This window comes from Lissotriton vulgaris, chromosome 5 (assembly GCF_964263255.1).
Source record: "Lissotriton vulgaris chromosome 5, aLisVul1.2, whole genome shotgun sequence".
In the NCBI taxonomy this organism is placed as follows: Eukaryota; Metazoa; Chordata; class Amphibia; order Caudata; family Salamandridae; genus Lissotriton; species Lissotriton vulgaris.
In genome coordinates this window covers 381,542,345-381,559,374 of record NC_141693.1, presented here as the reverse complement: position 1 = coordinate 381,559,374, position 17,030 = coordinate 381,542,345, and positions in this window count along the sequence as shown.

Sequence of the window (17,030 nt, the reverse complement as noted above, 5' to 3'; positions counted from 1 at the left end):
CTAATCTGTATTGACTTTATAGAGTGGGTTGCACTATCGGGCTAAAAAGGACAAGCAGCTGTGCCCGAGGAAGTTTTCGGTTCTTTTTAAATATTTATAAACTGACTTGTCATGTTTGTATATATTTTTGTTTGTTTTTTCTCAGTTTCTTTACATTTAAGGCATGATGTTTCTGAGGGAGGTTCTGCAAAGGACCTATTACAGGAAATGTTGAAAGAAATTTACATTTTCATTTACAGGAGGAAGGATTTAACATTGCAATTAAGTAAACCTATAAAATGTGCAGAGTCCGAGGCAAAGTTATTTGGATAGAAGGTGTATACACTCCAAATTGAATGTAATTTTAACATAATGGTGATTCATTGACCTATATCGCTCACTTGGGCACGACAAGTTGATTCCAATTCATTGAAATAGTAGAAAGCATAGTCCTCCACTTTTTAATTGATACTTATGACTTATTATCTGTTCCCCGGGTTTCAGAATTAACTGCTATCATTTTATGACATTGCAAATATGATAATAGATTGTGTGAACACTATTATGTTTCCCTCTACTCCTTTTACCGTATTTAAGAACCTCAAAAATGAGATCATCATTTTAGACATTATGCCAAGAGTATTGCATTCCAGCGTCACCTTGGTACATGCACACATATACATGTTTTCTATGACTATGAATTACAAGAACTGAACTGAAGACTGTTTTAGGTCTGACATAGGTCAGTTTAACCGAAATGCATCACCATTATTTGGAGCATATGTTTGCAATTTGTGTATTGCAAATAAAAAGGAGGACTATTGGCTTTTCCTCCCATCTTCTGCCTCATGAGAATTAGCAGCATCTAGCGCTGGCACACACTGTTTTTGTGTAGCCAGGCACTTTAAAAATGGCTTAATATTATTATCATTATCATTATCATTATCATTATTATTATTATTATTATTATTATTATTATTAGTATTATTATTAATATTATTATTATTATTATTATTATTATTATTATTATTGTCATTCAGATTTGCATTTTCCGGTGTACTGTATCAAAAAGCAGTGATACTCCGTCACCACATTTGCAACTATCAATTGAATTCACTGACCCAGCAGGCATGCACATGATCCAGACTTGTTAGTGAACACCGAGCCACCTACAAAGGGGGTTAAATGGGCTAACAAAGGTAGTGTTAGCACAATAGAGAGAGACACTTGGGAGGGAGCCAGAAGGGGTAAGGAGAGAGGACTATAATTGTAAAATAGTCTCTCATGCAGTTTAGTGCAAGTAATAAAGGTAAACGGAAGCACCTAAAATGCTGAAAGGATCAGGTGAAGAAGTGAGAACTCCCTGGGATGAGTAAGACATCATTGACAAAGTCTCCAGCCAACAGACGAAAGAGGCTGGTCAAAGAAAACACGTGGTTGAAAGGGGCAGGCTCAACGCCCTCTTGAAGCATTTTGTTAGTAATTTGATCTGTTTGACAGCTGCGCTGTCAAACCCCAGACCTTAAAATCACTTTTGCCTTCCAGGCAATCATCATGCTGCCATTGTACCTGCAGGTGGTTGTTCCTGCCAACACCATCATCGATCCAACAGGATCAAATCAGCCATACATGCCTTGGCCATGAGGAATGAAACACATACACTACCAGCAGGAATAGAGAGAATGAGTGATTTATACACTGAAGTTTAGACTGTCATGCAAGAGATCAATGGTGCCAATGGAGGGTGTTTGGAATGTATTTAAGGCCTTGATATATATATTGGCTTTCGGACCGTTGTTCCATCAGGGTGATGGTGTCAATGCCTCCATCTCCCTGACGCAGGTCCCAACTGCCAGATATATAAATGACCTCCAAACTGGCGGTCATTTATGAATCATTGGCAGGAGATGCCATCATGATGGTTCCTGTCAATGCATTTAGTTATTTGGCGCAGGGCTCTATCAAAATTACATACCTTTGCATCAAACACTTTTCTTTCTTATTTTCAAGAAGAAAATCCAGAAACAGTTTTTTATTATTCAAAATACCTCCCATGATGAGGGGGGCATGATCTCTTTTTTCCTATCCCTCACCACCATCTTTCTTTTACTCATTATTCCACCCCAATTTAGACCTAGCCATATGGAAATCACTCTTGACCCTTGCTCCTCATGGGTACAGTCCAACCCGAACTGCCAAGCCAGGTCTGCCAGGACCAGAAACAAGGATCCTGGGACCAGTTTCAGGGTATTGCTCCTCATCAGCCAGGCTAGCTTGAATCAAGTTGCACAGTGAGCTTGGGACCTATGTCTGGGCATAACCGGTACACTTTGGACAAGCAAGCAAAAGACACACACATGATGGACGGAAGGCGGAACAAATCAAACATTCACCCCAAGTCAAGAGATCGTGGTGAAATCCATTGTTCTTTTACTCACCATGCTACCCTAGTATGTCCCCATCCATATGCAAATCCTTCTTGACCCTACTCATGGGAACAGGCCAGCCCAAACTGCTATGGCAGGTCCTCCATGAACCAGAAACAAGAATCCTGGGACGGATTTTGTGTTCTCACCATTCATCAGCCAGGGTAGCTTGAATCCAGTGGTTCAGTGAGCCCGAATCCACCTCTGGGCATAAACAGTGCATTTAGGGCAAGAAAACAAAAGACACACAAATGATGGACGGAATGCCGAACAAATCAAACATTCACCCCAGTCAAGAGATCTGGGTTAACACCATATTACTTTTGATCACCATACCACCCCAGTTTAGACCGAGCCATATTTAAATCAGTTTTGACCCTGCTCCTCTTGGTAACAGGCCAGCCTAAACTGTCCTATAGTAGCCCTAATTGGGAAGGGTATACCCAGTCGTGGGTTCCGTTCTCACTATGCATTGGATTCAAGCTACCCTAGCTGATGTGGAGTGGCACCCCAAAACTGGCCCCAGGATGTTTGTTTCTGGTCAGAGAGGACCTGGCCTGGCTGTTTAGCCTGGACAGTTCCCATGGGCGCCGGGTCAAGAATGATTTACAGATGGCTTGGGTCCAAAATGGAATGGCATGATGACAAAAAAATATATAGATTTAAGCCCAGATCTCTGCACTGGTGGTGAATGTTTGACAATGTTCAGTATTCCATCCATCATCTTTTTGTTTTTTATATGGTCACCCTACGTTGGAAGGGTATGCCCGGACATGGGTCCCATGATCACTATGCCATTGGATTCAAGCTAGCCTGGCTGATGAGGGGTGATACTCCTAAACCGGTCCCAGGATGTTTGTTTCCGGTCCACCAAGGACCCGGCCTGTCATTTTGGGCTGGACTGTTGCCATGGGGAGCAGGGTCTAGACTGTTAATCATATGGCTGGGTCCGAACTGGAATGGCCTGGTGAGCAAAAAACAATGGCTTTAGGCCTAGATCTCTGTACTGGGGGTGAATGTTTGGCAATCCTCTTTTTGTTTCACCATAGTTGCCTGAAGTGGAAGGGTATGCCCAGATGTGGGTCCTGTGCTCACTATGCCATTGGATTCAAGGATCTACGCTTCGGTGTAAATCCGCGTTGTGTGTGCGTCATGTACTAACACCATTTGCCGATTAATTGGGCAGACTGGTTGGGGCAATTGTAGCCCTTGAAATCATCCAACTCCGTGGAGATATCAGAAGGCAGTATTTTGACGCCATGATCTAATTTATAGGATTTTTTTTGCCAGTTTCGTTTTAGAGATTGGAAGCTTTACTTATATGCCATGGAATTAAGAAATTAAACGCTCAAAACAACTCTTCGTCCTGAAGATGACCGCACAGTTATTCAGCGGTTGAAACGCTGTTGACGCTTCTGTGGCCATAATTTGAGAAAGGACACTTTACTTTTATCTTGTTGTTCCTCTTTGTATACATCATGTTTGTGTGTTAGCCACTGGTATGGCATGTTTATTATGTGTTTACTTTTTTGCCAACATTTCCCCTTCTTTGAGCATTATTGTTCTTTTCTAGAACAATTTTAACCAAACAATATATCTATAATAAAATATAACTGTTTTTATATAATTGCTAACAAGTGTGTATAGGCTTATTCTTCCTTTATAAAAAAAAAATGTTTTTCCCCACCCATCCTTTCTTTTGTTTTATTGGTTAAGCGGTTATTGTTTAACTGCTGATTTTTGATTTTTATTACCTGAACCTTTTGTGAGGTGTAATAATCTATTGGCCCTGGTTCAGGGTGGTTGGACAGCCCCTGTAGTCTGGTAATGATTGGATTCAAGGTAGCCTGGCTGATGAGGGGTAATACCCCGAAAACATTCCCAGGGTGTTTGTTTGCTGTCTATGGAGGACCTGTCCTTGCAGTTTAGGCTGAACTGATTTGCACATGACTGAGTCCGAACTGGAATGGAATGATGAGGAAAAGACCAATGGATTTATGCCCAGATCTCTGTATTGGGGGTAAATGTTTGACAATGTTCAACATTCCATGCATCATCTTTTTGTGTTGCTATAGCTTCCTGAGCCAAGGCAGTCCTCAAAAAATGCCGTTTGCAAGAACTTTCCACATCAAAACCTCTTGCATGTTTGAGAATGACTACCTAATTCAACTATTGGAATAAGCAGAGAGGACACTAGTTTTGATCACACCTTAATGAGGACAAAATTGGAATGGGGAAGTCAGACACCAAAACAAAATGGCATCTGTCAACTATTAACTCCACAGAAGTCAGAGCTTGAATCAAGGCAACTACTATATGTTTTAAAAAATAATTTCCTCTATAGAATTTTGTTTTCAAAAGAGGACACTTGTGTTGAGTGATTACTGTGATAACCTGGATATCCATTGTACAAATTGTAAATATCATGGGGATACAATAGAAAAGTGTGTTTTAATTTTGAGTACATATTGACCCTGTTTTATTTCTTGTTGTGATTTTTGATAGAATAAACTTGAAGTATGAGATATATATATGAAAGTACATCCTACATATTATTGAAATATTGTTTACTTATGTGTTTGAATTCAGTTAAACAAATAGTTATTGTATTGCTATCTTTTGAAAAGATCTTTCCTTCAGAGGATTTTTGATACACAGTTTTATACCTAGTCTCCAGCACGGTTACCGGGTTGCCCTAATATAGTGTGCACAAGAAGAGATAAGCTCACCAGAGGGAGAGTGTGCTCACCACATGAGGGAACACAGACCTTCAGGGCCCAGGCATACAGGTGCAGATGGTGTGAGCAGTGAGTGCCGGGCAGATCTGTGGTCATGGGAAGATGGGTACGGGCTAGGTCCAGCATTGACCATGTGCAAGACCCTTTTCAGAAGGAGTGATTTATTTGGGGCAGGGGAACATTTATGAAACATTAGCAGACAGCAGCTTCAGTGGCCAAATTCCAGTGAGAAAGTTAGGGCTGGACACCTCATAAGCAGAAGCATTGATAAATCCCACACTCCCACACAAATTGGAGGAATAGGGATCGTTGTCCCTCTTCTTAAGTAAGGCAAGCAGCTGATGGTACAATATCAGGCAACACCCAGAGAGGTAATTTACAGCAACAAATGTGATGCTCCCATTAATCCAACAACAGCGTCAAATAGTTTAAACTGAATTAGAAGGTAGTGTACTTAGAGAGGTCATATAGGATTTAAACAGAAGGATACTCTCCACTCATTGACACTCAGTAGGAAATACATGTTCTCAGAAATGTAGCTCCTTTAAGAAAATACCAGTGGCCTATCAGGCCAGAGAAGTCCACAAACAGCACACTCCACATCAGCCAAGGTGCAGTCTAAACCCTTCTGAGAGGATCATCCCATCTCTGGCATGCCTGTTATCACATAGGGGCTGTTGGGAGGGAACAAGAGCTGCCCTCTATGATCCAAGCTATCTGTGATGCTGCTTGCATAACCTGAAATGCCTCATGATGAAAGAACCAGGAGAGGGACTTTCACAAACTTTAGCAGACAAACAACATAGATACCCCTTCAGTAATTGCTGCTCTGCTGAACATACACCCAGACAAATCAATGCAGTGTTTGTTGCACTTCATTCGAAACACCTGTAATATGGCCTCCTCCAAGAACAAAGCAACAGCAATATCAAATACATTTTCACTCATACCAAGAGAAGTTGATAGCCATCTAAAGAACTTGTCACTGCTTCTGTGTTCGCAACAGAAGACAAAGAGCCTGTCATTCATGGAGGAACTCTTTCACAACCTCTGGGAAAAATGGCATGGCAGGAGACCATTCCATGTCAACAAACCCACCACCCTCAAACCTGCAACCTCCCTCCGTGAAGGATCTGGAGCAAGGTCACAGACGAGCAGCTCAACGGCACCTTAAACCCCAATGCCCCCCACCTAGACCAACCCCAATCTCGCAGCCAAAGAACTTTTCAGATGGATCACCAACTGCACAGACAAACTCGCACCCCTATGTAACCCTGACAGACAGTGTCTCTGAAAGTTCACCTCCTCACCGCCAACTCAAAGGAGCTCTTCAGCATCATCCAGGATTTCACCACACCCCCCAGCAAAATGACGGACATCACATCCTCCCAGGACCTCTGCAACGAGCTCAGCTCCTACTTCCATCTGAAAATCAAGTGCCTCTACAACAACTTCAATGACCAGACACCGGACTCCAAAACCACTCCCTCCTCCAGCAACGCCAGCCAGCCCACCATCTCTTCCTGGACCCAAGTCATCACGAAGACATTGCATTGACCATGAAAAGCATTCTATCAGGAGCCCCCACGGACCCCTGCCCTCTGCACATATTCCACAGAGCCGCCGCCGCCATCGCCCCGTAACTACGGCGCACCATCAATGCAACCTTCGAAACTGGCACTGTCCCCGACAACTGGAAACATGCAGAAGTCAGGCCCCTTCTCAAGAAGCCTTCAGCAGATCCTACGCCATCAAGAACTACTGACCCATCTCCCTCCTCCCCTTCACGTCAAAAGTCACTAAGAAGACCGTCAATGTCCAACTAATGAAATTCATTTAAGAGAACTCCATCCTCGACACCTCCCAATCCTGATTCTGTAGCAACCACAGCACTGAGACCATTGTACTCGCCACTACAGACCACATCCGCAACCTCCTCAACCAAGGACACACCATGTCCCTTATCCTACTGCACCTCTCTACAGCCTTTAACACTGTCTCCCACTGCACACTAAATGCCAGACTCTATGACGCCGGCATACAGGGAACTGCCCTCGGTTGGCTCCGCTCCTACCGCACCAGCAGAACCCAAAGAATAAGACTTCCACACTTCCTCCCCGAACCCACAGAGATCAACTGTGGAGTACCCCAAGGATTGTTGCTCAGCCCTACGCTCTTCAACATCTACATGGCCACCCTTGCCACCATCGTCACAGATAAGCATGGGCGGAAAATCCGTTACGCTCGCGGATTTTGTGGATTTTCGGTAAATTCGCAATCCGCGAGATTCGCGAATTTCCCGCAAAATCCGCAAATTCGCACGCAGCGGATTTTTTTTCTTAGCGGTGTAAGTTCGCAATTGCGAACATGTAGGTGCGGCGGGCAGCAACAATCTCGCACTCGCGAAATTACAAAAATTGCAATTCCGCACAAGAAATCTACTAGCAAGCAGCATAGACCTTCTGAAAATGATTGTTTTTATCACAATAACTCCTCAGGTTGACATTTGCCTGCACTTTTTTAGATTTGAGGCCTTTTGCTTTTCTTTGGATAACTTTTGGATTAGAAATCAACTTTCTCATATAAGCTTGGTGGGGCATTAAAGTTGCTGTAATGCTGCTCTGCAGAAAAACGAATTTGCAAAAGTGAAGGCAGGTTCAAAAGTTCAAACTCATCAGTAGTAACCGTTCCCTGTAGTGCCTACTGACAAGGGCCCCTCCAAAGTTCAGTTGCTAGTTGCAACAATTGCATGACCCTGCTCTGACCCTCACAGCAGGCTCATAGAATAGCTACAAGTAGGCCACAAAGGTCCTGGAAAAAAAAATGCACTGCAACAGAAAGCAAATTACAGATAAGGATGCAGGTGCCAGACTGGAATTTTAAAACAGTGACACATTAATAAATCAACCCCAAATTAATTCATGTCAGTTGAAGCAGGCAGGTGTGCTTGCTTTTTCCCCCCATAATCTACAGTGATGATGAACCAGAGGGTAGCATAAGGCATTGATGTACCAGAGGGTGGCATGGGTAAAACAGAGGGTGGCAGGGGTGAAACAGAGGGTGCTGGGAACCTGTGATGATGAACCAGACGTAGAAACAACATAATCGTGACCGTTGCGAGCCGACATGTAAGTTCGCGATTGCGAACTGTTACAAAACCCTCGCGAACTGTCAGAAATCCTTGCGAACTGGCAGAAATCCTTGCAAACACAAAAAAAACCCCCGCAAATTCACAAGAATTCGCAGATTTTGCGGATTGCGAGTTCGCAAATTCGCAAAATTCGCGAACGCCAGATTCCCAAAATTCGCCCATGCTTAGTCACAGACTGGGCTTTGTATCCTAAGCCGACGGCAACCAGCTCATCCTCTCCATCACCAAGGATCCCATCACCACCAGACTCAACTTTCAGGATGGAATGAAGGATGTCACATCCTGGATGAGTAGCAGCTGCCTGAATCCTAACTTGGAGAAGACAAAGGTCCTCATCCTTGGACCCTCCCACTCTGCATGGGACAACACCATGTGGCCCACTTCCCTTGGTAGCCCCCCACCCCCACAGACCATGCTGGAACATCGGCATCATACTCGATTCCTCCCTCTCTATGACTCAACAGTTCAACGCCGTCACCTCCATCTGTTTCAACACCCTCCGATTCCTTCGGAAGACCTTCAAATGGATACCCCAAATCAAGAAAGACCATCACCCACACTCTCATAACTAGCAGACTGGATGATGGAAACGCCCTCTATGCCGTGATCAACAAGTCTCTGCTCCGCAAACTCTAGACCATACGGAACACCACAGCCAGACTCGTCCTTGGCATTCATTTACACGAGCAAATCACCCAACACCTGCAAAACCTCCACTGGCTACCTGTCGAAAAGAGAGTAACTTAAAAGATACTCACCCATGCCTACAAATGCCTCCAAAACACCGGACCCCAATATCTCAACAATAGAATCTCCTTCCACATACCCAAGAGAAACCTCCGATCTACCGACCTCGCCGAACCCCCGCGCATCGGCAGAGCAAGAACGGGTGAAAGGACCATCTCCTACATCGCGGCCAAGACCTGGAACGAGCTCCAGATCGACCTCACATGCGCCCCCACCCTGCACATCTTCAGGAAGACCCTCAAGACCTGGCTCTTCGCCTGGCCAGAGCTGCCCCCTCCCCCCGGCGCCTTGAGACCCTCACAGGTGAGTAGCTCATTTCAAAATTCCCTGATTGATTGATAGACATATGTTCAAGACAAAGCAATACAAACCTGAATTGAGACACTAAGTATCCATTCTGAAAAACTCTGGAGAGATGAAGAAGAAGAAACCGATGCTCTCTGTCAAGAACGTCTGGTCATTAAAGTTCAAAACCTTTACTCTGGAGCCACATCAAAGATCTCAAACAGATACAGGAGGCATGCCATTTGCATTAGAGGAGTGCAACATGAGTGCACCATGCAGCACAAGGGGTTAATATAAAAGTAGATATACAGCAGCTGTTTCAAGATGTCCTCCTGTGCAAGGAAGATGTAGACATCCGACTTGACTGTATCCATTTCGTGGGGAGACACTCACATGGAAGGAAAGGACAGTGGCAATTTTAATATGTGTGCATGACTTTAAAACAAAGGGTGAAATTATGAGCAGGCCCATATCCACAGATAGAATCACCTTCTAGGGTCCTAAACTCTCAACATTTCGGGAGCTTTTTTATGGTCATTCTTTGAAAGCTTTGGATCTTTTGATCATTGACAGACTTCCTAAGACACAAACACATTAGTTACATATGAGGTTATCCATTTCATGTTAAATATAAATTTAACAATGATCTACAACAAACAAGGTCTCTCTCAGAAGCAAAAACTCTAGTGGAAATTCCAGACCTCTAAAAACAATGAGACTGCTCCCTGATAACCATATCACAGTATTCAAGATGCGCTTAGGAGTTGCATATGGAAGCAAACCATTGACAATGCAAGAATGAACAAATCAAACTCTTGGGTGATTGTGCATGAAAAAACCAACATTGGCCTTCGCAAATGGCAATCGGCCCGCAATCTTGGCATGAATATTGTTGACCAATTGTCTATGAAGCAGCAAGTGGTCAAGGTAGCCTCTACCTGTTTTATTATTTTAAAGTGGCTTAGAAAAATTCTCTGGATGCTTCCATCCTCTACGCAAAAAACTGTCATCCAGGCCTTGATCGTGTCCAGATTAGATTATGAAAATGTGCTTTATCTGGGTGTTAGCAGGGAAGAGCTACGCAAGCTGCAAGTGGTCCAGAACTCTACAGCCAGACTGCTTTGCCAACTCGCCAGAATGACTTCCGCTCCAGGCTCACTCCGTGAACTACATTGGCAATCGCACAAAATTTAAAGTTCTCAGCTACATGCATAGGATAAGCATGGGCTCTGCTCCCCAATATTTAGGTGCTTTGGTGCACCCTTATCGTCCCTCACGCCTATTACGATCCTCTAATCAATTAAAATTCCAAGTTCCCAGGATCAAACAAGCTAAAATGGGTGGGCATTCGTTTGCCTATCTAGCTCCCTCCCAGTGGAACTCACTTCCATTTCATTTACTACACGAAACAAGTTACCTTAAATCATGCAAAGATATAAAAACTTGGCTTTTTAATCAGTAGAGCTGTGGCCCTTGCCTCCTTGAACTGCGTGTCTGTAGGCGCCGGGAAACCTCTGGTTAGCTGTGTGCCATATATAAAACTAATTTAATATTAATTTAATAATAATAATAATAAGGGTCATTCTAGACAAGATCCACAGGGAGGTGGTCTCCGTGGGGAAGTGGTGCCCACTCTTGAAGAATCTATCCAGATGTGAGTCACTACCAAATGCCACAAGACCTTAAGCTTGGATGAAGGAAAGAAATCTGAGTGGGTAAAAGGGCAAAGTAATGATGGAAAAAAAATGCCCCAGGCTGGGGAAGAGGAGTAACAGATAGACTTGTAAATTGTGGAGAGGGAAATGAAATGGCTCCAGTACACAATATAGCTCAAGAGGGGGAGAGATGTTTACAGTTTTGTTTTTTGTCATATAGGGTTATGTTGCAGGGATTCCGTTCTCATACAGAACTGTGCATAGAGACTTGGAACCTCAGTGAATTAGGGTGTGCCAAAACTCACCTTAGTGCCCTAAATCCACTACCAGACTAGCTACAGTGTCTCATTGGTGATCACAAACCCCCAATGCTTAGACAAACCAGAACATGGACTTAGTATACCTCAGGTAACGTGGAACACATGAACACTCTTTCTTTATACAATCATTTCAATCCAGAACAAGGAGTAAAAGAAGACACACGCAAATTTTAAATGTTTATTCATTAATGCAGTGTTCTCAAACGCAGTATCTTAGCTAATAAAAGCAAACATATTATAAGAAACAAAGTAATCAGCATAGTCACTAGTCCATAGAACACAAAAGCTGAAAGCATGGTATAATGCTAAAACGAATAGGGTTCAGTAGCACCTAACTCTCACCCTCCCTAGCTAGTATATTATATTATATCTAAGAAGGTCTCTTTGGGTTTTAGCAAGGTGGCCCTATACCTCAAGATCCTAGTGGTAAGGGATCACATCATCTTCCACCAGCTCTCAGCATGCGAAGCACAGTCAAGTGTTTTTCTATGCTCTTGTGCAAAGCAATATAAAACACGCCTAAAGCCAGAACATGGCCGCAGCTGCATGTATGTTATGTCTAGGAATGTGCGAAGATCAGACCTTGCACAACCACTGTGTTGAGATATCCTTGAAGGTTTCTACACTCACTGTACAGACACAGCTCACCAAGCAAGGCTGATATAGGACAAACAACATATTATTCTCGCATGAACAAAAACATTCTACTAGGCTCAAAGCTAAACCAACAGCTATGTGTTGTGTGCAGAAGCAGCAGAAAGGTAAAATGGTATTTAAACTCCGAATAAGCTCATGCTAACTTAACACAGCATATAGGCAATGTATATCTATATGGCTCCCTCCCTTGATCCGAGCATGGATAAGATAAGATAAGATAAGATAAGATAAGATAAGATAAGATAAGATAAGATAAGATAAGATAAAGGACTCAATATTGAAATGCAGAGTTCAATGAAGAAGTCAGTTCAAATTCGAGTAGGTTAGGAAAAAATATTTTAGTCATCCAAAAAAAACGAAATCCCACCTGCATGTTACTAAAGCCAATAGGTCCGATACCAAAATTGTCCATCATAATTAAAAAACAAAATTGGAAAAAGTTTCATGATATCAAAGGCCTCGATAGAACTCAGCCTAATACTGAGTATGCAAAATAAGCAGGAAAGGAAGTCACTGTTATCATCCAAAAATAAGTCAGCCATCCAATTCAAATGAGAAAGAACATACATTCTCTTCAATTACTGGAGCCTCCAGTACCATCAGAGGACAACTCGGCAGGTTCTCAATGAAGCTGTGTGCCAAGAAATCCTGCGCTGCTGTGAATATATTCCAATGACCCAGTATTCCATGCACCGCTGCAAAGGCCATAATCCTCCGCCAGAACAAAGAAATTAGTGAGCAACTAAGGGACTCATGAGATGATTAAAATCCACTTCAGGAGACACCAAATTGCAGAGACACAAATCCAGGGCCCAGTCGAAATCGCAGCTCAGGCAATGAAAGACAGGCTGGACAGAGGTGAAATAGGAAAATCGAAACGATAATCCATATGCTACACTTAAGGTGGCGAGTGGCAGCGTACCATAGTATTCAAGCATTCTGTCGCGAAACAGTGCTAACCGCGACTGCTCGTCTTGGAACACAGGACGGGCATCCATTTTGAATAAAACAAAAAAGCACTAAAAAGCCTGCAAAATGGGAACTCCACCAAATTGGCTGGAAAAATTGAATGGAAGAAAGCAGGAATGACTCCAAATATCTTTTGGAAAGTAGTCACTAGACCACTGCTCACTACTTTAAAAAAGTGCGCCAGCCCCGATGTGGAGGATGCGTTAAAAATTGTATGAATCAGCTCACCGAAATGCAATGGCAGGTCAGTATTTAATAAAGCATGCACTTCTGTGCAGGTGTTAGCTACGTGAAGCACAAATGTTTCACAAGCAGATGTCAGGGCAACCTCTTTTTGTGACAATAGGGCTCTTATTTGACTCATCTTATTGAACTCTGCTTTCAAGGTCGGAATCCTCGGCCAGATGGAAACATCCAAGTTCCCCTGCGTGGGTGGATACATTTTTACAGCAAACCACCCGCTCACTGACTGTAACTACATACGCTATGCCTTTTAATAACCCACAGCAATCTTCATTATTTAAAAGTATATAACTACCATTGGCTAGTAAAGTGAAAGTGGGGACAATAGCGGGCACGGGTGTACCTTTTAAAACACATGCTAAATTAGGCCGTTCCTGATTACAAGAGCCATGCAATTGTATGTGTCTACACAATAATGAGTGAACTGGTGTTTCCGTGCATTCCTCACCTTTCAGATAAACTTCTTTTCCGTCCCTCAGGCATCTGTAAGTGAAAGGGAGCGACGAGGCTTCATGTAAATAGGAGCTATGAAGAGGCTCATACCTACCAATGGCAAAATATTTCATGCAATTTGTAAACTGGAAAAGCGCAAATGGTAAAGTTATTAACCCGTGGATAAGCCACTGAGAAAGGTAAAAACTCCAATCTTTCAATGTGTACCATGGAAAAAGAAGCATCTCTCATTGGAAGCAAACGTTGCTTATCAGTCAAATTAAATGGGGAAAAAAAGGGACGTGACATTCATGTAATTCCAAGGCACTTTTCTGGCCTTCAGCATCTGCAGGGTCCATGCAAACTGCATAATAGAACGCAATTGATTTTGACCATGGTATAATACAGACACATCATCCTGTACAATTTCAACGACAGATGACACAATATTATCCAATGTGTTGATGCGGGAGGAAAGGGTGTTAATGCTGTTATCCACTACTGCAAGCACTTTCTCTAAATTAGCTTGATCAATAGCCCTAAGGCGGGTAGCCGCTTCAATCTGTGATGTTTTCCAGAGTTCATTATAATTGGGATATATCCATCTTCTAGACCTACCTCTCGCTGGGCCTTTTATGAAATCAATCAAATCAACATCGTCAGTCAATTTAGACAAACGCAGTTTGACTAACGCCAATGTAGAGTGTTTGAGCCAATTGTGACACAGCTGAATAAGTGGTTACAGAATGGTCACTTTCAAAACGGGGATCTACCCTGACCTGTGTAAAGCCATCAGCCAGACTCAAAAAACGATGCTGGCACGAATCCGCACTTCTGTGCCACATCAACGAACCATTGGGATCTAAACTGGATATGTTGAAGGACAAATTTAGTAATAGAGTTTGTAACTCTCTAATCGAAAATTTTGTTGAATTCTCCCAACCTGAATATTCTTCCAAATCAGGAAAGGAAGGAGTTTTTAATTTTTTAGAAGTAGTCAATCCAAAGCATGTTGTCTGTGAGATGGTAGAATTCAAAAACAATATATGATTTGGGATGAGACATGCACGGTGCAATGCCTCTGTGCCTTCTGTACCTGCCAAGTTTTAGAACCCCAAACTGATTTAAGGTCAATGGTTTCCTTCCACAACTCGTAGCCTCCAATAGCTAGATGGTCTAGAAAGGACTTCGAGTACAATAACTTAGTATCGGTATGTCTAATTTGGACATGGATTTTTCTGTCATTCTAAAATAAAATTAAGCGGGATTGGACTGATTAAAATCAGTAAAAAAAGTGTACTTTTTCAAAAATTTACTAGAGCTGCCTCTTAAAGGAGCTGGGCAATGCTCCCACTGTGTATAATTTACAGTACATCTCCTGGAATTAGTTTTATGTAGGTAGTAATTGCCAAAATGTTGGAAGCAAAACAAATCATCATAATTGGCAGATTCCAAATATAAATCTTCAGCATCAAAGGCAGCATAATATTTCAAATCAGCAAACAAAGCCTCTACAGCCTGAACAACCCAATCATCAGAACGTATGTTTTGTTTAACTACATCCCCCATGTTAACTCTAAGCACATTAGGGACATTTATAACTTCAGTGGGCCCACGACACCCAGCTGATCCTCTCCCTGACCAACGACCCCGCCGCCGCCAGAGCCAACCTACACGAAGGGATGAAAGAGGTAGCCGAGTGGATGACGACCAGCCGCCTGAAACTGAACTCGGACAAGACGGAGGTCCTCATCCTGGGCTCCTCTCCCTCCGCCTGGGACGACTCCTGGTGGCCTCCCGCCCTGGGCACCGCACCCAAACCGACAGACCATGCACGAAACCTGGGCTTCACCCTGGACTCCTCCCTCTCCATGACCAGGCAAGTCAACAACGTCTCCTCGGCATGCTTCAACATCCTACGCATGCTACGGAAGATCTTCTGGTGGATCCCCACCGAGACCAGGAAGACCGTCACCCAGGCCCTCGTCACCAGCCGACTGGACTACGGCAACGCCCTCTACGCCGGTACCACCGCCAACCTCCAGAAGAGACTCCAGCGGATCCAGAACGCCTCAGCCAGACTCATCCTCGACATCCCACGAACCAGCCACATCTCCGGACATCTGAGAGACCTTCACTGGCTCCCCGTCAACAAAAGAATCACCTTCCGCCTCCTCACCCACGCACACAAAGCCCTACACGACCAAGGCCCGAGCTACCTCAACAGCCGAGTCAACTTCTACGCTCCCAAACGCCACCTCCGATCAGCCAACCACGCCCTCGCCGCCGTCCCCCGCATCCGAAGAGCGACTACAGGAGGAAGGTCCTTCTCCTACCTGGCCGCCAAGACATGGAACTCCCTCCCTCCCGACCTGCGCCTGACCCAAGACCACCTCTCCTTCAGGAAGAAGCTGAAGACCTGGCTGTTCGAGCAGTAGCGGCTCCCTCCCCCCCCCCAGCGCCTTGAGACCCTACGGGTATGTAGCGCGCTTTATAAGTGTCACTGATTGATTGATTGATGTATTTGAAATTTAACAGCATCCCAGACTATCCCATCCAGGACAGGCCAAGCAGTGATGTTAACAAAAGCCACGTCTCTCTTCAATCTGTGAGCAGAATGTGACGAGTAATGGGGCGCCAATGTTCCATTCAGATGTCGAATGCATGTGCTTTCCTCAACATAGTTTCCATTGATGAATCGAAAACAAAACACAAAACCAATTGAAATAAAAAGGTAAAGTGAAAAAAGCCCCAACCAAATGTAAGTCCAAGGTGGAATACACCTAAACAATTTTGCATAGGCTCTAAGCCTTGCGGGCTTTCCTGAACTGCATGAAACAGTGTCAAATGAAAATCTGGATTCTGTGGTCAAACGAGATTGCAAATCAGGCATCGATAAGTCAGTTGGGTAGGTGTAGTCAGTTTCATCAAGTTGAGTACCAGGCAATGCACTCAATAAAGGACTAGAAACTGCAGGCATCTCAAGGGCCACCTCCGGCGCATGATCCGAAGTAGTGGCCAATACAGAATGTCTCACCATTGAAGGACATGAGACTGCTGGTGTCATGCTAAGAAGAATCGGCCACTCTGTGTATCTTGACATTGTCAATGGAGATATACCTGTTTTCTTTACGACCTGGAAGTGGTGGTAAAAGGACTGTTCTTGTGACCTTCACACAAAGCACGGGAACTGGAGCACGGTATGAGGGACCCAATTCCTTCTTGTTATTGATCTTCTTCCGAACCAGTTCTCCAACTTGGGGTAGCCAGCCAACTACCAGGGTCTGCAACGCATCGTCCGAAGTGGAGGGCAAATGTTCCTTTGCAAGACTGTCTCTTGTCTTTTGTAGAGTCTGTAAAACATTGCAATGTTCATCTATGTCAAAGGAGGCAGCAGCAGCCACCGAGTCTAGACCGTCAAGGTCCGG